The sequence below is a fragment of the Chiloscyllium plagiosum genome, unplaced genomic scaffold, assembly GCF_037043375.1.
Source record: "Chiloscyllium plagiosum isolate Xiang-an unplaced genomic scaffold, Cpla_swu_hap1 HiC_scaffold_2, whole genome shotgun sequence".
In the NCBI taxonomy this organism is placed as follows: Eukaryota; Metazoa; Chordata; class Chondrichthyes; order Orectolobiformes; family Hemiscylliidae; genus Chiloscyllium; species Chiloscyllium plagiosum.
In genome coordinates this window covers 137,839,446-137,851,641 of record NW_028270140.1, presented here as the reverse complement: position 1 = coordinate 137,851,641, position 12,196 = coordinate 137,839,446, and the positions used below count along the sequence as shown (strand labels likewise).

The following is a 12,196-nucleotide window of genomic DNA, read 5'->3' as shown; positions in this document are numbered from 1 at the left end:
CAGAAAGTCCTTGCCTATCTGAACTGGAGTTGTTACAATCAGCAAAGCCTTGAGATATTAACATAACCTAAGGAATAATTTAATTCCAAGACTCCACTTCATATTTGCATCACTTTGAGATGTATTGCAGAACTCAACAAGGCTTCTTTAGCAGCATCTCTGAAACCCATCTTTTAAAAAAATAAGGGCAGCAGACATCCTGACTTGTCCATATATCATCATTTCTCCATTGTTGATGTCTCTGAGTTTCCTATCTCACACCATTGGCAGGAAAATCTTGACCAATGGAGCAGTTCAAAAGGGTAGTTTACCATAAATTAGAGATGGGCTGTATGTGCCAATCCAGCCACTTATAGCCACAACCCAAGAACCAGTACATATTGCAATAGTGCAGTCACAGGGCAGGCATTTCCGTTTTCATATTGTGCTCTTGTCAGGCTCAAAGCAAGAGTAGTTTCAACGTTAGTTAACAGCACTTCTTGCTGCTTAGTTTACGCTAGTTACATCTGTACCTCATCTCTGAAATTTCTAACACATCAAGTGTTCTCATGCATGAGTCACAAAATGGTACAGAACATAGTCAAGAAGACTAATGGGATGCTATCCTTTATTCCAAGAGGAATGGAACATAAAAGTAAGCATGGCATGGTTCAGTCATACAGACCATTAGTGACACCACATCCTGAATACTGCGTGTAGTTTTGGTGTCCTTATTTGAAAAATTGTGGAAATTGTGAAAATTGGGTGTGGTTCACAGAAGGTTTACTAGATGTTTACTAGATTGATATCTGAAATGTGTTGATTGTCCTATGAGGAAATGTTGGATAATTGGATTGTTTCTCCTGGAGTTTTACAGAGAAAGTGGGGGGGTCATGAAAAGTGCATTAGACCCCGAGTGCACTGACAAGATGGACATGGAATGGATATTTCCACTTGCAGTCAGTCCAGAGCCACTGGCCACTCATTTAATCATACGGCTGCAACGCTGGAACTCTGCCTCAAAAAGCGGGTGCATGTGGGATCATTAAATATTTTTAAAGAGATAGATGGATATAGAGTCCTGTTACACTGGGGAATTAAGAATTATCAAAGTAGATGATATGTGGAATTCTAAAGCACAAATAGATCAACCATGATCTTAATGAATGTCAGAACAGGTTCAAGTACTAAATAGTCTACTTTTGCTCATGGCATAGAACTTAGCTGTGGTAATTTAAATATACACAACTACATTCCCAAAATCATTAGTAATGCTATTCTTTTGTTGTCACAACTATATCTACAGCCAAATACAAAATCCCAGATTGTTAACACAGAATGAATACCAAAGATATCAGTTAATAACTGCAGCAAACAATTTATTTATGAAAACTTTGTAGGAAGTAACTCCGATAAAGACAATAGGTATTCAATTGAGTATATTTAACAGGAATCTGTCATGTTAACCTAATAATAATGCTCAGCTTTCATTTGTCCAGAGGATATGATTGCACCCCAAAATGGCCATCGATTGGTGGGATTATTTGATGGGTTCATGGCTCATGGCATGCAAGGTGATTGCAACATGTGACACATGAGAAGGCTGTCATTGGCAACAATGATGAGGGCAGTGTATTGGTGGAGAACAAAAACTAATGGAGTGGATAGGTAATCTGATACTAATATTACTTTGTTGAGTATGTTTGATTCCTCAAGAGGTGGGAATGATGATCATAATCATGGCTGAAGAAGTTTCAACGGGCTGAATGATCTCCTCATGCTCCTATTTTCCATATTTTCAATCATGTTGAACACAGAGAGCCTTGCACACATGGAGCAACAGCTGCTGAGTACCAAACCCCATATCGCAACCTAGTGCTGACATTCACCGCCTGTTGGAAAGCCTCACCACATCTCAACCCTGAGCTACATTCATACTCCTCGATGATTCAACAAAGACAACCTCTACAAACACCATCAAGTTCCTCGCCAGCCACTCGTACCACTGATGCTTTTGCAAACACTAACTGAGTTTTTTCACAAATATAAGTTGCGAGCCAGTAGTTGGCCTTACTCTTTGCTGCCTGTTGCCCAGGAAGCGTTCTTGGTACAGATTCACCTGAACTTGCTCCCGGCCTCATTACTCATACAGGAAAGTGTGGTATTTCCAGACTTTCTCAGACTCTGTCCCCTGCCAGTTTTGGCCATGCTGGAGGCAGGTGCAGCCAAGGAGCTGCCCGAGGACCCGCACATACTCCTTATTCTGGGCTTCTGGCCACCTCATCTTTCCTTTTTCCTTATTCAGCTCCTTGTTTTCAATATCAGGGAGATGTCAGACAGGTCGAGCAGGTCATTGAACATGTGGTCAAAGAGACTGCTGACAGCATAATCACAAATTCTCCGGCATACCAGCATCAGAAGAATTGCTCCTCAAACTCATATATACATTTCTTCCCTTTCATTGTTACTGCTCCTCCGTCCACAGATTCGGACCATGGAGGGAGGGAACATGTGATTGGAGGAGCTACTCTGGCAGAGACAGAACCTGAACATGAAGGAGCAGCTCCTCTCAGACTCTTGTTGTCCCATACGTGCTGCTAGTCCATCAACAAAACTAGATAATTTCCCCACTTATACTGACAGGTGTACTTTCAGTGGTCCATCTCCATTCAGACTGCTGCTGCTTGGAGTTACTCAGGTCAATGTCACGGCTTGCCATGCTTGGCTGTCTTGCACCATTCTCACATATCCAATCCAAGGCAACAGTGCTACCAACTGAGACACAGCTGACATTACAACAATGGAATTGGTTAAAGGGAGCAAAACAGCTACAGACATTTATTTGATACAGCATAACCGAAAGCCACTCTTTGTGAAAAAAATAAAGATTCACTAGATACAAATGACAAATTTCAGACAAGCTGTCAGGTGAATTAAGCAAATACATCGGTGTTGATTTTATTGATAACGGTCTGCACCCCCCAGTTTCAGCACAGTTAAACTCCGTTGGGCACGTACCATTTTAAACTTCAGCTAAGGAAGGAAAAGTTATAATGTTGTCATGGAACTTGAATCTTAAGCAAAGAATTAACAATAGAACAAGATTCATAGTTATGAAACAATTAAAAAGGTGACAGACCTGAAATTACAGACAATTCTCAAAGATTTACTCATTACTTATTCATTGAGTAATGAGTAAATCAGTTGTCAACCTGCCATTTAAATTCAGGAGAAAACAGTTCCAAATTAAACTTACAGAATTTGTGACACTATACACATCCCAAGGTCAGACTCCTTTTTTACATTTAATTTTCTAGGACTGTTTTTACCCATGAGAAACTGAATACAGCTTCTTCCAAAGCAAGAAGTATTGATTTTCTCTAATTAAGTCATGGGATGTCGATGTTACTGGCAAAGGCAGCATTTATTGTTGTGGTGTAAAATTATGTCCCAATACATGTGTGAATCATAATGTAACACATGTATTGGGCCAAGCAGTGGAATGTGGTGTAAAATTATGTCCCAATACATGTGTGAATCATAATGTAACACATGTATTGGGCCAAGCAGTGGAATGTGGTGAAACGGTTAAAAATTATGTCCCAATACATGTGTGAATCTAACCGGAATGGAGGTGTTGCTTAGTCCCGTGTGAATCTTATTACACACCTCCCCGTGTGAATCTTCTTATCTGTATGTAACCAGAATGGAATGTGTTTTTTAGCCTTGCTCTGCTGTTCACATGAATGTTTATATCTGGAAAAGAGTATATCAGCTGGAAAAGTCTCCAGTTCGGTGAGTCTGCTCCGGGGTTACGTTTAACCGCCGAGCGTGGGTTGTTGGCAACCGCTCTACGAGAACTGACGGCTCCCAGTTCCGGTAACATGTAGAGTGAGTATAAGCCAGACCCGTTGTAAGTATGAGACCTGGTTGTGGCGACGCTGCGGGGAATAAAATGCTCATATTCTAGCAGACTCGCCTCTTGGTCGTTTGTTCTGTGTCAGACTACTCTCCTACGAACCTGACCTTGAGAATTTTTTAAAACATTTGGCGCTGCGAGCAGGGTCAATCGCAATTGAGGAGAGATTTTGATACAGAACAATGTTTTGGAAAAAGACTAAGAAACCAGAAGAACAAACTGTGGAGGTCCCGACCGTCCCGGGATGGCATGGACCGTGGCATGACGTGGCAGTTTGTTTGAGAAATGGTGGGGGGCGACCGGAGGAACCCCAGGGTCGCTGCTGTCCACCCTTGAGAGGATCCCAGTCCTGCCGAAGAACCCCTTGCCTGGGGTACAGCGGAGGATGTGGGCATGTCCAAAAAGCTGAAGCGGAGTTAACAGAATTGAATGGGATTGAACTGAACTGAACTGAGTGGAACTGAAGTGAATCAAATTGAACGGAACAAAATGGAACTGAGCTAAATTGAATTGAAATGGACGGAACTGAATTGAACACAATTGAATTGAACTGAACAGACCTGAACTGAGCTGAATTGAACTACACTGAATTGACTGAACTGAAATTAACTGAAACGAATTGAACTGAATTAAGCATAATGTAACACATGTATTGGGCCAAGCAGTGGAATGTGGTGTAAAATTATGTCCCAATACATGTGTGAATCATAATGTAACACATGTATTGGGCCAAGCAGTGGAATGTGGTGAAACGGTTAAAAATTATGTCCCAATACATGTGTGAATCTAACCGGAATGGAGGTGTTGCTTAGTCCCGTGTGAATCTTATTACACACCTCCCCGTGTGAATCTTCTTATCTGTATGTAACCAGAATGGAATGTGTTTTTTAGCCTTGCTCTGCTGTTCACATGAATGTTTATATCTGGAAAAGAGTATATCAGCTGGAAAAGTCTCCAGTTCGGTGAGTCTGCTCCGGGGTTACGTTTAACCGCCGAGCGTGGGTTGTTGGCAACCGCTCTACGAGAACTGACGGCTCCCAGTTCCGGTAACATGTAGAGTGAGTATAAGCCAGACCCGTTGTAAGTATGAGACCTGGTTGTGGCGACGCTGCGGGGAATAAAATGCTCATATTCTAGCAGACTCGCCTCTTGGTCGTTTGTTCTGTGTCAGACTACTCTCCTACGAACCTGACCTTGAGAATTTTTTAAAACAATTGTCCATCCATAATCAACCTTGAGAAGGTGGTGGTGAGGTGCCTCTCCAACCGCTAGAATGTATTGAGTGCTGGGACATCCATAGCACTGTTGGGAAGGAGTTTCCAGGGTTTTGACCCAGCAATAGCAAAAGAAACAGTGATATATTACCAAGTCAGGATGGTGAGTGCCATGGAGGGAACATTGCAGGGGGCAATGCCTCCATATTAGAAAAACTGAATGGCCTGAAGGTAGAAAATTCATCTGGACAAGATGGACTACACCCCAGAGTTCTAAGGGATATAGATGAAGAGTTGGTGGAGGCATTAGTGCTGACCTTTCAGGAATCGTTACAGTCAGGGAGGAACCCAGAGGACTGGAAAATCACTAACATCACACCCGTTTAAAAAGGGAATAAGGCAAAAAATGGAAAATCACATATTGGTTAGCCGAACCTCAGACGTGGGTAAGATCCATTGTGATGGATGAGATTTCTGAATACTTGGAAGCGTATGGTAAAATGGGGCAAAGTCAGCATGGTTTCATCAAGGGGAGGTCATGCCTGACAATTTTGCTTGAATTCTTGAGGAAGTAATGACCATGTTAGACCAAGGCCAGCCAATGTATGTTATCTACCTGGACTTCAAGAAGGCCTTTGACAAGGTGCTGCACAGGAATCTGCTGAGTGAGATAAGAGTTCATGGTGTTACGAGGCAAGGTGCTAAGATGCATAGAAGCTTAGCTGTCTGACAGAAAGTAGAGAGTGGGGAAAAAAGGGTTTTTCTCACACTTAATAGTAAGGTCCGAGGGAGTGTTGCTGAACAAACAGACCTTGGAGTGCAGGTTCATAGTTCCTTGAAAGTAGAGCCACAGGTAGATAGGATAGTGAAGAACATGTTTGGTGTGCTTTCATTTATTGGTCAGAGCATTGCGTATTGGAGTTGGGAGTTCATGTTCCAGCTGTACAGGACATTGATTAGGCCACTGTTTGAATATTGTGTGCAATTCTGGTCTCCTTCCTATCGGAAGGATGTTGTGAAACTTGAAAGGGTTCAGAAAAGATTTAAGGATGTTGCCAGATATGGAGGATTTGAACTATCGGGAGATGCTGAAGAGACTGGGGCTGTTTTCCCTAGAACGTCGGAGGGGTGACATGAAAGAGGGTTATAAAACCGAGAGGGGTATGGATAGGATAACTAGACAAAGTTTTTTACCTGGGGTGGTGGAGTCCAAAACTAGAGGGCATAGTTTAGAGTGAAAGAGAAAAGATATAAAAGGGACCTAAGGGGCAACATTTACACGCAGAGGATGGTGCATGTATGGAATGAGCTGCCAGAGGAACTGGTGGAGGCTGGTACAATTGCAGCATTTGAAAGGCATCTAAATGGGTATATGAATAGAAAGGGTTTAGCGGGATATGGGCCAAGTGCTGGCAAATGGAACTAGATTAGGTTAGGTTAACTGGTCAGCATGGGGGAGTTGGACCAAAGGGTCAGTTTCTGTGCTGTACACCTCTGTGACACTATAACTCTATGGCATGTGTTGTTCCACAAGGCTCAGTGTTGAAATATACAACTTTTCACTTTATACATTAATGATCTAAATCAAAGAACTGAGGGCATTCTGGTCAAGTTTGCAGACAATACAACAATAAGTAGAGGACATGGAACATTGAGGAGGCAGGGAGACTGCAGAAGGATTTGGACAGGTTAGGAGAGTGGGCAAAGAAGTGGAAGATAGAGTACAACATGGGAAAAGTGTGAGATCACGCACTTTGGTAGAAAGCATACAATCATGGACTATTTTCCAAATGGGGAGAAAATTCAGAAGTCAGAAGTCTGGAGCTCTAGTCCAGGATTCTCTCAAGGTAAACTTGCAGGTTGAGTCAGTAGTGAGGAAGACAAATGCACTGTTGGCATTTATTTTGAAAGAACTTGAATATGAAAGCAGAGATGTGCTTCTGAGGCTCTATAGGGCTCTGGTCTGACCACATTTGAAGTATTGTGTGCAGTTTTGGGCTCCATATCTCAGGAAGGATATACTGGCCCTGAAGCATGTTCGGAGGAGGTTCATGAGAATGGTCCCAGGAATGAAAAGCTTAACGCATGAAGGACATTTGAGGACTCTGGGTCTATACTCAATGGAGTTTAAAAGGATGAGAGGGGATCTAACAGAAACTTACAGATTATTGAATGGCCTGGACAGAGTTAAAGTTGGGAAGAGGTTTCCATTGGAAGGAGAGATTAGGACCCAAGGGCACAGCCTTATAGTAGGAGAAACTTATTTAGCCAGAATGATGAATCTATGGAAGTCACTGTTGCAGAAGGATGTGGAAGCCAAGTTATTGAATATATTTAAGATGGAGATCGATATGCTCTTGATCGTTAAGGGAATCGAGGGTTATGAGGAGAAAGTGGGAGAATGGGTTGAGACACACATCAGCCATGATATGGTGAATGGCCAAATTTCATGCTCCTACATCTTATGGTCTTATCTGCTGTCTTTGTCCTTCGAGATGGTCAAGGTCGTGAACCTGAAAGGTGCTGTTAAAAGGAAGCCCGCTAAAGGTTACAACAGAGCATTTTGTAGATGGCATGTATTGCTACCACAGTGCAACAGTATTAAAGAGAGAGAATTTTAAATCTGATGGATGGGGAACCAATTAATTGAGATACCTCCCTTCCTTTACTCCAATGCCCTCCCTGGTCCCAAACACCCACGCACTCTTTCCCCCCCACCCTCCCATACCCAGTTACTCCACACTCTCTCCCCATTACCCCACATGCTCCCTCTCCGTTACCCCACACACTCTCTCCCCCGTTACACCACACTCTCTCTCTCCACCCCGTTACCCCAAACACTCCCTCCCTGTTAACCCACAATCTCTCTCCCCGTTACCCCATTCACCCCGTCACCCTACACACTCTCCCCAGTACCCCACACTCTCTCCCAGTTACCCCACACTCTCTCACCATTACCCCACACTCTCCCTCCCCGTCACCCCGTTACCCCACACACTCTTCCGTTACCCCACACTCTCTCCCCCCGCTACCCCACCCTCTCTCCCCCCGCTACCCCACACCCTCTCTCCCCCCGCTACCCCACACCCTCTCTCCCCCCGCTACCCCACACCCTCTCTCCCCCCGCTACCCCACACCCTCTCTCCCCCCGCTACCCCACACCCTCTCTCCCCCCGCTACCCCACACCCTCTCTCCCCCCGCTACCCCACACCCTCTCTCCCCCCGCTACCCCCACACCCTCTCTCCCCCCGCTACCCCACACCCTCTCTCCCCCCGCTACCCCACACCCTCTCTCCCCCCCGCTACCCCACACCCTCTCTCCCCCCCGCTACCCCACACCCTCTCTCCCCCCCGCTACCCCACACCCTCCCTCCCCCCCGTTAGCCCACACCCTCCCTCCCCCCCGTTAGCCCACACCCTCTCTCCCCCCGCTACCCCACACTCTCTCCCCCCGCTACCCCACACTCTCTCCCCCGCTACCCCACACCCTCTCTCCCCCCGCTACCCCACACCCTCTCTCCCCCCGCTACCCCACACCCTCTCTCCCCCCGCTACCCCACACCCTCTCTCCCCCCGCTACCCCACACCCTCTCTCCCCCCGCTACCCCACACCCTCTCTCCCCCCGCTACCCCACACCCTCTCTCCCCCCGCTACCCCACACCCTCTCTCCCCCGTTACCCCACACCCTCTCCCCCCCGTTACCCCACACCCTCTCTCCCCCCCGTTACCCCACACCCTCTCTCCCCCCGTTACCCACACCCTCTCTCCCTCCCCGTTACCCCATACTCTCTCTCTGTTACCCTACACTCTCTCTCTTCCCCCCCTTTACCCCACACTCTCTCTTCCCCCCCTTTACCCCACACTCTCTCTCTTCCCCCCCTTTACCCCACACTCTCTCTCTTCCCCCCTTTACCCCACACTCTCTCTCTTCCCCCCCTTTACCCCACACTCTCTCTCTTCCCCCCCTTGACCCCACAGTCTCTCTCTTCCCCACCTTTACCTCACACTCTCTCCCCCGTTACCCCACACCCTCTCTCCCCCCCGTTACCCCACACCCTCTCTCCCCCCCGTTACCCCACACCCTCTCCCCCCCGTTACCCCACACCCTCTCTCCCCCCCCGTTACTCCACACCCTCTCTCCCTCCCGATTACTCCACACTCTCTCTCCCTCCCCGTAACACCATACTCTCTCTCTGTTACCCTACACTCTCTCTCTTCCCCCCCTTTACCCTACACTCTCTCTCTTCCCGCCCTTTACCCCACACTCTCTCTCTTCCCCCCCCCTTTACCCCACACTCTCTCTCTTCCCCCCCTTTACCCCACACTCTCTCTCTTCCCCCCCTTTGCCCCACACTCTCTCTCTTCCCCCCCTTTGCCCCACACTCTCTCTCTTCCCCCCCTTGACCCCACACTCTCTCTCTTCCCCACCTTTACCTCACACTCTCTCCACCCGTTACCCCACACACTCTCTCCCCCCGTTACCCCACACACTCTCTCCCCCCGTTACCCCACACACTCTCTCCCCCGTTACCCCACACACTCTCTCCCTCCCCGTTACCCCACACACTCTCTCCCTCCCCGTTACCTCACACACTCTCTCCCTCCCCGTTACCCCACACACTCTCTCCCTCCCCGTTACCCCACACACTCTCTCCCTCCCCGTTACCCCACACACTCTCTCCCTCCCCGTTACCCCACACACTCTCTCCCTCCCCGTTACCCCACACTCTCTCTCCCTCCCCGTTACCCCACACTCTCTCTCTGTTACCCTACACTCTCTCTCTTCCCCCCCTTTACCCCACACTCTCTCTCTTCCCCCCCTTTACCCCACACTCTCTCTCTTCCCCCCCTTTACCCCACACTCTCTTCCCCCGCTTTACCCCACACTCTCTCTCTTCCCCCCCCATACCCTCTCTCTTCCCCCCCTCTACCTCACACTCTCTCCCCCCGTTACCCCACACCCTCTCTCCCCCCGTTACCCCACACCCTCTCTCCCCCCCGTTACCCCACACCCTCTCTCCCCCCCGTTACCCCACACCCTCTCTCCCCCCCGTTACCCCACACCCTCTCTCCCCCCCGTTACCCCACACCCTCTCTCCCCCCCGTTACCCCACACCCTCTCTCCCCCCCGTTACCCCACACCCTCTCTCCCCCCCGTTACCCCACACCCTCTCTCCCCCCCGTTACCCCACACCCTCTCTCTCCCCCGTTACCCCACCCCCTCTCTCCCCCCCCCATTACCCCACATCCTCTCTCCCTCCCGATTACTCCACACACTCTCTCCCTCCCCGTAACACCATACTCTCTCTGTTACCCTACACTCTCTCTCTTCCCGCCCTTTACCCCACACTCTCTCTCTTCCCCCCCCTTTACCCCACACTCTCTCTCTTCCCCCCCTTGACCCCACAGTCTCTCTCTTCCCCACCTTTACCTCACACTCTCTCCCTCCCGTTACCCCACACACTCTCTCCCCCGTTACCCCACACACTCTCGCCCTCCCCGTTACCCCACACACTCTCTCCTCCCCGTTACCCCACACACTCTCTCCCTCCCCGTTACCCCACACACTCTCTCCCTCCCCGTTACCCCACACACTCTCTCCCTCCCCGTTACCCCACACACTCTCTCCCTCCCCGTTACCCCACACACTCTCTCCCTCCCCGTTACCCCACACACCTCTCTCCCTCCCCGTTACCCCACACACTCTCTCCCTCCCCGTTACCCCACACACTCTCTCCCTCCCCGTTACCCCACACACTCTCTCCCTCCCCGTTACCCCACACACTCTCTCCCTCCCCGTTACCCCACACACTCTCTCCCTCCCCGTTACCCCACACACTCTCTCCCTCCCCGTTACCCCACACACTCTCTCCCTCCCCGTTACCCCACACACTCTCTCCCTCCCCGTTACCCCACACACTCTCTCCCTCCCCGTTACCCCACACACTCTCTCCCTCCCCGTTACCCCACACTCTCTCTCCCTCCCCGTTACCCCACACTCTCTCTCCCTCCCCGTTACCCCACACTCTCTCTCCCTCCCCGTTACCCCACACTCTCTCTCTGTTACCCTACACTCTCTCTCTTCCCCCCCTTTACCCCACACTCTCTCTCTTCCCCCCCTTTACCCCACACTCTCTCTCTTCCCCCCCTTTACCCCACACTCTCTTCCCCCGCTTTACCCCACACTCTCTTCCCCCGCTTTACCCCACACTCTCTCTCTTCCCCCCCATACCCTCTCTCTTCCCCCCCTTTACCTCACACTCTCTCCCCCCGTTACCCCACACCCTCTCTCCCCCCGTTACCCCACACCCTCTGTCCCCCCCGTTACCCCACACCCTCTCTCCCCCCCGTTACCCCACACCCTCTCTCCCCCCCGTTACCCCACACCCTCTCTCCCCCCCGTTACCCCACACCCTCTCTCCCCCCCGTTACCCCACACCCTCTCTCTCCCCTGTTACCCCACCCCCTCTCTCCCCCCCCGTTACCCCACATCCTCTCTCCCTCCCGATTACTCCACACACTCTCTCCCTCCCCGTAACACCATACTCTCTCTCTGTTACCCTACACTCTCTCTCTTCCCGCCCTTTACCCCACACTCTCTCTCTTCCCCCCCTTTACCCCACACTCTCTCTCTTCCCCCCCCCTTTACCCCACACTCTCTCTCTTCCCCCCCTTTACCCCACACTCTCTCTCTTCCCCCCCTTTACCCCACACTCTCTCTCTTCCCCCCCCTTTACCCCACACTCTCTCTCTTCCCCCCCTTGACCCCACACTCTCTCTCTTCCCCCCCTTGACCCCACACTCTCTCTCTTCCCCACCTTTACCTCACACTCTCTCCCCCCGTTACCCCACACACTCTCTCCCCCTGTTACCCCACACCCTCTCTCCCCCCGTTACCCCACACCCTCTGTCCCCCCCGTTACCCCACACCCTCTCTCCCCCCCGTTACCCCACACCCTCTCTCCCCCCGTTACCCCACACCCTCTCTCCCTCCCCGTTACCCCATACTCTCTCTCTGTTACCCTACACTCTCTCTCTTCCCCCCCTTTACCCCACACTCTCTCTTCCCCCCCTTTACCCCA

General features: G+C 49.9%; 1 protein-coding gene across 1 annotated transcript in view; it reads right to left on the bottom strand.

The window, feature by feature from the left end:
• Positions 1-12,196, bottom strand: part of spata4 (spermatogenesis associated 4) — a 73,041-nt gene that overhangs the window by 32,772 nt on the left and 28,073 nt on the right.